This window comes from Brassica oleracea, chromosome C4 (assembly GCF_000695525.1).
Source record: "Brassica oleracea var. oleracea cultivar TO1000 chromosome C4, BOL, whole genome shotgun sequence".
NCBI classification, from domain to species: domain Eukaryota; kingdom Viridiplantae; phylum Streptophyta; class Magnoliopsida; order Brassicales; family Brassicaceae; genus Brassica; species Brassica oleracea.
The window spans coordinates 5831439-5840887 of NC_027751.1; the positions used below are offsets into that span (position 1 = coordinate 5831439).

A 9449-nucleotide genomic window follows, 5' to 3' on the forward strand; every position below is an offset into this window, starting at 1 on the left:
TACGAATTAAAACAGCTGGAAACTCCTGATCAATAATTAGTACGGTTGACACATGAATGGTTGGCATTTTCCATTGTTTGTGCTTCTTATGCATTCTTACGGCAAATGCACATAATCACAACAACTCACAATCTAGAACATTAAGATTAACTAGGAGCGGAGCCCCCGCACAAGCATCCTAGTCTTCAGTAATAAAGAGTCGATCAAAAGTAAATGCTCCAAAAGCCATGTTTGTAGTTTGATTAGTAGTAACTAGTAAATAGTAATTCATTGGATATACATATTTTTTTTTCTATTTTTGTCTATTTTGTTTTTGTTTTGATTTTTTGTTGTGATTTTTTAATGCTTACAACTCCTTATATATAGATAACCAAACATTGCAATGGTTGATAACCAAATATTGCAATGGTTAAATAATGGTTATAATAGTTAACACCAAAAGTTACAATGGTTAACCCGACTGAGTTGGGCGAGTGGTTAGAATTTCGTGGTTGAGGTGCCCATGGTGCCAATACGCCCGGGTTCGAAGCCTCACGCTGCAAACAATTCTCTCGGGCCACTGGGGCATTATTACATGGAGCTCGTCAGCGCCAGGAGGGGGATTAGTCCCTTGGGCCTAGAAAGCCTTTGGGGAAACCCTGAATTCCTTAAAATTCAAAAAAAAAAAAAAAGTTACAATGGTTAATCATCCAATACTACAGTTAGCAATAGTTGCAATGATTCATCATTAAAAATACCATTGGTTTTTCGCTAAAAGTTATATTCATGGACAGTTACAATGCTTCATATAATATGTTGCAACTGTTCCACCAAAAATTACAATGAAAATTGTTATTTACAAAATATGCTATTTGATAACTATTAATTTAATGTTTGGTTTAATTATATCAAAATAAGTTAAGAAAAATATCATATATTGATAAAATATACAAAATAATATGATAGATGATGTATGTATAAAATATACTAAAATAATAAGGCTAAATTACTAAACTTACAATGTATTTACTTATAAAATCCCGCAATATATATACTAAAATAATAGATGCTAATGTATATTTTTGAACACAATATAAAAATATAAATTATCTTAAACAAAATAATCTTTCTATAGTATAGCTAAATAAAATCTTAAATGTATTGTATGCAAACTGTAGAAACAAAGAAATTGAATGAGATTTTCTATTTGATTATTTTATATTATGAATTTATAGTACCAAACTCGAAAATATATTAGCATGTAATAACAATTAATAGCAAAGTAAAATGTCTACACAAATCATTATATATGAATAATGACGAATAATAAACCTAACCAATAAGATTATAGTGTTACACAATATATAACACTAAAACATAAATTATATATTTAAAAATTGTAATAATAATAAAATTATACATTCATAAAATGAAAGTTATTCGCATGAAAATTGCGGATAAAAGTCTTGTTCTTTAATATTTCTAATAAGAATAAATGTCATATACTTACAGACTCAACTAATTATTTAATTTGACCTTGAATATATTAACTACTAGGGTCAGATCCGTCCTACGGGCAGGTAAGCAAATGAACGAAACAATATAAATATATTTTAAATTGTCACCATTTTACTACAAATTTTACTAATTCTTCTTTTTTAGAAATTATATATTTGTTATTATGTTACAATAATTCATTAAAAATATAAATATTTTACTTTGTTCACAATATTTGCTTTTTTGAGTTGAATAGATTTTTAAAATATTTTTAATAGATTTTTAATAAATATTTCTTAAAAAAATAAGCAAGAACCATTAAAATATGATATTAACTAAAGCAAATCCGCGCTTCGCGCGGAAATTTGTTCCAATATATTTTATTTTAACATTTGTATTTAGTTTAAATGATTTGATTTTAATTAATTTTTTTAAAAAAAGAGAGTAACCTTTTTCCGTTGAATTTGTTTGTTGTAGAAGAATTGAAGTCACTAAATGTTTAGTTTTATTATGTTTTAAAAAAACATATATTTAATTTGTTTGTTTTAGTATAAGTTATGTAATTTCATTTGTCATTTTTTTGTTTGTTATCGGGTTATTGCACATTATGTCTGTTGTTGGACTATGCAAGTATATGTATTTTTAATTTCATATCAATATTAAAACTATGGTTGAGTTTTGTATTTAGTAGTTTTTAAATATATATATATATATATATATATATATATATATAAATTATTCTCAATAATATGTAACATTAATTTTCACTATTTTTTTTAAATAAAATCCACTATTAAATCATTGTTTTTCTCAATCATTGTTTTTGTAAGTTATATATGATACTGAATATTTTTTAAACGATACTTCTTAATTTTTAGAAAATAATTTTTTTAACATTGCCCTCATTAAATAAAATTTTGTTTATTATATATAAACATCTAAATAATTTATTTTCATTTGTTAATATTCTGATTTTACTTTAAACTAATAACTTATATATATAATGTCAAACATATTATTAAGCTATCCATTTATCTATATCAATAATCTTTAATAAGATAATAAAATTTTACATAATCTTAGCAATATACATAGTAGTCAACCAGAATATTAAGTAAGGAACAAAGATGAGAGAATGTTGTAGAGAGCTGTATTATTGATAACAAAAAAGAGATTACAATTAGCTTTGATAACAAAAACACCACTCGTCACTTTTACCAAACCAAAGAGAAGATTCAAAGTACATGAAGATGACATTGCCATGGAGATAACATTTTCATTCAATGAAAATGGGGACATTGCTATATTGTTCTTCCTTTTTACAACTGAAAAGATTCAAAAGTAGAACACAAAGATATTCCTAGATAATAAATTGAAGAAACCAAACAACTTTTTGTTAAAAAAAATTGAAGAAACCAAGGAGGCAAGGAATCACACCTTTGATCATGTTTCCGCTGCCTCAGGGGCTTCATAAGAGCCTGTGTTACTTCCTCCGCTTGCCACAATCCGGGAAATAGAGTCAGCCAGCAACCATGAATGAAAATGTTAAGCAACAAAGCAAGCTATAACATTGATTGTGTTATAGAGGGAAAGAGGGAAGGAAACATTACATTCATTTGTTGCTTCTGAACAGTTCTTTTCTTTTTTTTTGTACTTGATTTCTTCTAGAGATACCAAAAGACAGAAGTCACAGAACAGTAGAATGTAGTAATTTCTGATGACGAAAGTAGTACGTAGGATTCAGTCTGTGGACAAACCAAGTCTCACACAAAAGGGATTAACAAACAAAACATTCTGAAACATAGAAACTCTCCATAACTTCAAAACCTATTACATTCCAGTGAATACCTTCTTGGCAAAGGCAGATGCGCCTGCTGGGATCACCTTCAGCACATTGAACCTCACAGTCTTTGACAATGGCCTGCATTGGCCAATGATGACATGGTCACCTTCTTTGACACGGAAGCAGGGTGAGACATGGGCAGAGATGTTGGAATGTCTTTTCTCATATCTTTGATACTTCTTGACGAAGTGGAGATAGTTTTGGCAAACAATGATTGTTCTCTGCATCTTGGCACTGTGGCAAGTACCAGCTAAGATACGACCTCTTACAGAAACAGTTCCAGTGAACGGACATTTCTTGTCAATGTAATGTCCGTCAATGGCTTCGGGGGAGTCTTGAAACCCAAACCAAAGTTCTTCCAGAAACGGTTTTCTCCTTTACCAGGCCTCTTTCCTTTCCCTGATTTCTTCGAGCTTAGGAAAACATTTGGTTGCTTTAAAAATGCCTTCTCAGTCTGTTCCGCCATGGCTACTGGTTGCTCCTGCTCTCCACTGATGGATTGAGGCAAAATGAGATGTTCTCTTCTCAAACAAAATCAGTTGCTCTCTGGTTGCTCTCTGCCGCTTACTCCGTCGTTCTCTGCCACCCTCTATCTCGCTCTAGTAACATGCCACACACATCCTTAATTAAATCTTGAGTTACCGAAGGACCTCACTTTGACAACAATAATACAATGTTTGTTTTATATTAGAAGCTCAAAAGAAAATCGGCCAATGGTGAGAAAAATATCAATGAAAGAACAATTGCAAAATCTGAAAAATGGCTTACTGCGATTTTTTTTACGAACGATCTTATATCGCTTGACATTCCTGGCCTCAGCCTAACCTCAGCGGTAGAGAAACATCTACAGGACATCAAATCAGAAAGAAGAACTTTCGAGTTAGCCATTTCTCAGAAAATAAGTTTACTTTGTTGATTCAACAGATCGAAAAGATGTTTTTGAGAGGAGGAAAGCTTACCTTTTTATACCCGCAGATCACCGCCTCGCAGAATATAACTTCACATTGAAGTATAAATCGTGGCTAAAGGAATTAAGAAGATGTTTAATGCTACGAATCTGTAAGTAGTTTAGTTTCAATGGATGGAAAAGGAGTTCAAAGGACGCGATCAAAACCCTACGAATGGAATCGTCACGCTGACTACATCATTCAAGCTTTCGGACGGTGGAGAAGAAATAACATGATTAACCCACGCGGCTTGAGAGGCTTATGTCACTTGCTATTGGGCTAGGTTATCTGAGAAAACACAGAGCCCACACACATAACACGGTCCACCTCATTGTTGCTTCTGTTAATGAAACAGATCGTTTCATTTAGAGGACACATGTCGCTCTGAGGATGAGCGAATTAATGATATGACAGCGAATTAATGATATGACAGCAGGAAAAGAAGAGAATAGTATTCTTTATATTATTAGATTACATGGGTGTGGGGTAGAGATCGCACGCGGCTTCATGGTCTGAGTCACGTGCCATTATTTACGTGTCACTCTTTCTCTCTGATTAGATAGGTTGAAGGAATGGATCAGAGGACCATACTTGTCTCTCTTATTAAATATGGCATGTGTTCATAACACTATTCAATCGTACCCTTATCATATGCTCTGGTTTCACATTTACTTTGCACAAAAACTAACTCTATGTACATATATGTGAATTATTAACTAATATTCTCGTTTGAATCCAGTGACCATATATTCCTGTACTTTCAATCTGACTTTTTAAAGTTATCGTATTACAAAAATAAAGAGCTTTGGGAAAAATGTCTCTTCTAATTGCAAATAATCGTTTGTAGAACTAAGAAGAAAAAGATGTGAATGTACTTTGTCAAAAAAACAAAAACAAGGATGTGAATGTAGGACAATGACAATGTGATTATGTGAATGTGTGTGATCTTCGTTTGCTGCGATGTGAAGCGGGACCCTCGACGTAGGGTGAAGTTAGTAACGCTGGTTAGGAAGTGGGTTGTCAAATAGTTATAACTATGTGGCCAGAGGTGAATCGTTTTTAATTTATTCTGGTCTTGGGCCACGTGACTTTATAGTAGTGGAAGATGGATTATTTGTACACATGAAATCCTGCTAACATGAACTTCTTTTCAAATACGGTACTTGTCGACTGTATATGTAGTTTAATAATTTGTGCAAGTGTCATTGTTTTTTTTTTTTTTTGCTAACCGAGTATCCTGGCCCCACCGAGATGGTCCAGACGAGAGACCGAAGTGAGCATGAACGCTGCCAGGGCGTCACCATGTGGCTCACCGTATAACGGTTTTCGGTTTCGGGTGCTGCAACCCACATGTAAATTCCGCAGTGGCCAAGGTTCGAACCCAGGGGCGGACACTCCAGCTGGAGCTCCTATACCACTAGATCAAAGCAACTTGGTTGCAAGTGTCATTGTTGTGCCATTCATCTGAACTCAAAATGCGTGTTGATAGAAACGTCGAAGAAATTGGTAGACGGCAATTTTGCGCTTTATAAAATAAAAAGGTTATTCAAGGAAATTTTTCAAAAAAATATTAGATAAAATTGTTAGCTAGGATGTTGAATTTTAAGAAAATAAAACTATTGTAGAGTAAAGTTTGAAAGAGTGTTGAGTTAGAGCATTTCCAAAAAGACTCTTTATTTTGAAGTTTGTAAAATTCTATATTTGAAGTTTCATGTTCTTCTCCAACAACAAAATTTCAAATTTAACTTAAAAATTATTTGTATTTTACACTATGGTCCTTATATTTTTATAGTTAATATAAATTTATATTAAATTTTTTTTTTGATGAAATGTGAAATTTATTGATCAAAAGTGAAAGAATAGGTATTTACAAATGAGAACCTAAGAATTGAATGCTATACAGAGAGAACAAAAAATTATAAAGACGTATGTGTGATCAAATACTTCAAATCAGCGCTGCATTATCCCAACCAACTTATGATCCCCCTTGTACCGCAAAGAGCTGATTCTGTTGCGCAAGGCCTTGTCAATGAGCCGGATTCATACTGCAAAAACCTTTCTGGTGCCGCCTCTCATTTCTCTCCTTCCACATATATAAATACCAAACACATATATAAATATATTACAGCAATATTAATTAAAAGAATTACACTAAAATACCAAGTTATCAATAGAAATACATAATTAAATATTAAACTGTAAGAAAATACCACATTCTTGTTGTCTAATTCTAATTTTAAAATATTATAATTATAATTTTATTTTTTTTGAAATATTATAAATTTTATTATAAATTTTTTAAAATATTATACTACAAACACATATTAAGTTTCTTTTGTAATATTCTTGGTGTCTAATTTTATTTTTAAAATATTATATTTTTTACTTTATGTGTAGAACATAAATTTATAAGAACCAATTTTGAAATATAAAATTTTTAAAGATTAAAACGACAAAAGAAAAAATATTTAGAAATATAAATGTGATTTGTAAGTAAAAGGACTAAAATGCAAATGAAAATATGAAACTTCAAATTTGAAGTTTTGAGCAGTGAAACTTCAAATATAGAGTTCTACTATTAAAATTGAAGTTTTGGAGTTTTTTTTTAGAGCAAAAAACTTTAAATTTAAAGTTATAGAATTTCTTTTGGAGATGCTCTTCGTAGGTGAAAGATAGAGAAAATGATTTGAAATGTTAAAAATGTAAAATAAGGTATTGAATAATTTTTTTAGATAGTCTAAAAGTTTAGTATTTTTACAAAATTGATAATTATCCGTGTTGATAGAAAAGTCAAATGCAATAAAATTCTATTCCATAACATTTTTCAATACAATGATTCAGTAATGTATTTTTATCCCACTTAAAAAATAGTTTATTTATTTTATAGTTATTACAATAAATATAAAAAGACTATATATACTATGCAATTTTAAATTTACTATTCAAAATACGATCGCCAGTTTTAGGTATGGCATATTGTTAGGAAAATAAACAAGTTTTTTGTTGTTGTTGTCGTCCTGAACAAAACTTTGGTAATTCGTTAAATATGAAACAGAACATAGTCTAGAGAACCAATATAACATTTTCTTTTTCATGGCCTAAAGGTTGAAACTATGAAGAGGAAGTGACCGGGTCGGTCATCATGACATTTCAGGCACGAGGCCTTGGGAAAATCTCATGCTTTGGCTGGGGTTGATCTTGAGAAACCCATTTGAGGAAGATGAAAGCATGATTATCCGGGGTCCTTAGTGAGTTTCTTAGTGCGTGGGCCCCCACAAAACCCTTAAGGATCGGTTACAAAAACTACTAATTAAGAACCGATCTTAGTGAGTTTCTTACACTGTTCGCGGGCCCCACACTGACACGTGGCGGCCCGCGATTGGATTTCTTAGGGATAATCATGGTCTGAGGCCTTGGGAACAAAAGCTTAAGCCAAAAAGCATCCATCCCATCCAAGTAATAGTGGTGTAGCTGTTTGGCTCTTATGAACCCGAGTCTCCCATATAGAGCCAACGCTCCTATGTTTGACACTAGGTGGACCCATTTGAAAGGATGTGGGGTCAACTGACACCACAAAATATTATAAATTTCAGTTTGTAGGCTATTGGTTGTTAAGTAACTGTGGTGCAGTGGTAGAAAAGTTCAGTATTGAATCCACAAATACCGGGTTTGATCCCTCCCAACGACCCCTTCTATTACTTTTTCAAAATATCCACAACTTAATGACCCCTCATAATTGTCCTGCCTCCAACGTTACCTTCAATCATATCATACACAGTTTCATGAAATTATAATGTGTAATCACACATACATGTCCTCATCTTGTAAACAAAAGGAGCTTTGCAGAGCAAATGCCACTCAAGAGGTCATTTTTGAATGTTAACTTACTAATAACAGCTAAGCAATCACATATACAGGTAAACAAATATGGTATGGTTCAACTTTTAGCAATATGATTAACTACTAGTCTAGTAGGTGGGATCTTATTTACAACTAGGGATCGTTACCCAAGGCGCGGGGTTTTTGCATTTTAATATTTTTTTGCCTTTTGCTTACTAATTTAGCATTCAGTTTTTCAATGTATTTTATCTTCACCCTCTCATCTTGTCTTGTTTACATTTGTTTTCACGTTCTGTCGTTTGATTTGTCTTACTTTGGCTTGTGTAATAACTTAACCCTGCTCATTCTTCTTTCATTCTTTATTGATTGATATTTTTATCTTGATTAGCTCTGTGTTGCCACTAATTTACTCGAATCATTCTGCTTCGTATTCTTTTCATATTCATTAACTATTGTCTCCAATCTCTTTAAATCCTAAAAATCCTACGTGTTCTTTTGTTTATTAGACCACATATTAAATATTGTTGAAACTGTTTATTTATTCTAATAAATTCTTACGTTTATACCTAAGATGATATGAATAAAAGACTGATTATAATTTAGTTGAAATTAAAGTCTAAAGTAGAAGTTATTAAACTTGCAATCCTTCTTTTTGTCATCCAAGATAGCTTTAGTCAAATCAATTATATTGATTTAGAAAACCCATAAGCTATTTCAATCCCAAACAACCAAAAAACAGGCGCATTTGTTATTGACGCTGCGACGGATTTCCTTTACTATAAACATAATTGCTTGTCACAACTGTTAATAAACCCAATTGTTTTTACAAAAGCTACCCATATAAGAGATTTATACTCATTTCTCTTTCTCTAGTCATCTCCTATGTTAGTAGCTATCATAGTACAATCATCATACAAAAGATATATCTCTTGGTTCCATATAGAACATGCAAAAAGACTGTTTTCTGCAGACTCCATGATCACTGAGTATTATAAATATCAAACTCTGTCATGAATGGTCTATTTATATGTTGAGGAAATGCCTCGAAATGTAGCTTCCAAATAATGATTTCCAGGGCAACACATTGCATGTTAACCTCCACAATGGGATCATCGGATCTGCAGATACCGCTACATGTCGAGTCGAACGCAGCTACACATATGTTCTCTGTTTGTGCTTTTCATTCACAATCTGCAATTCTCCCAATAACCAGAATCAATGTTAAATGAGGTAAAAGTTTTAGAGTCACAACAGACTTTGTATAGCCAAGCCCAATAAAAAGCACCCAACGTAACATCCCCACTTGCCTATAGAGTGACAGAAGTACTTGTTCATGTTCTCAC

At 32.1% G+C, this 9449-nt stretch overlaps 1 long non-coding RNA gene and 1 pseudogene across 1 annotated transcript in view; both read right to left on the reverse strand.

Annotated features, from left to right (window-relative positions):
- Positions 1-3288: 3288 nt before the first annotated feature.
- Positions 3289-3785, reverse strand: LOC106342214 (annotated as a pseudogene).
- A 4222-nt stretch (positions 3786-8007) lies between these two features.
- LOC106342217 overlaps positions 8008-9449 on the reverse strand; it is a 5325-nt gene continuing 3883 nt past the window's right edge. The window contains exon 3 of the long non-coding RNA XR_001269806.1: positions 8008-8023. This is a non-coding gene — a long non-coding RNA (uncharacterized LOC106342217). The remainder of the gene's footprint in view (positions 8024-9449) is intronic.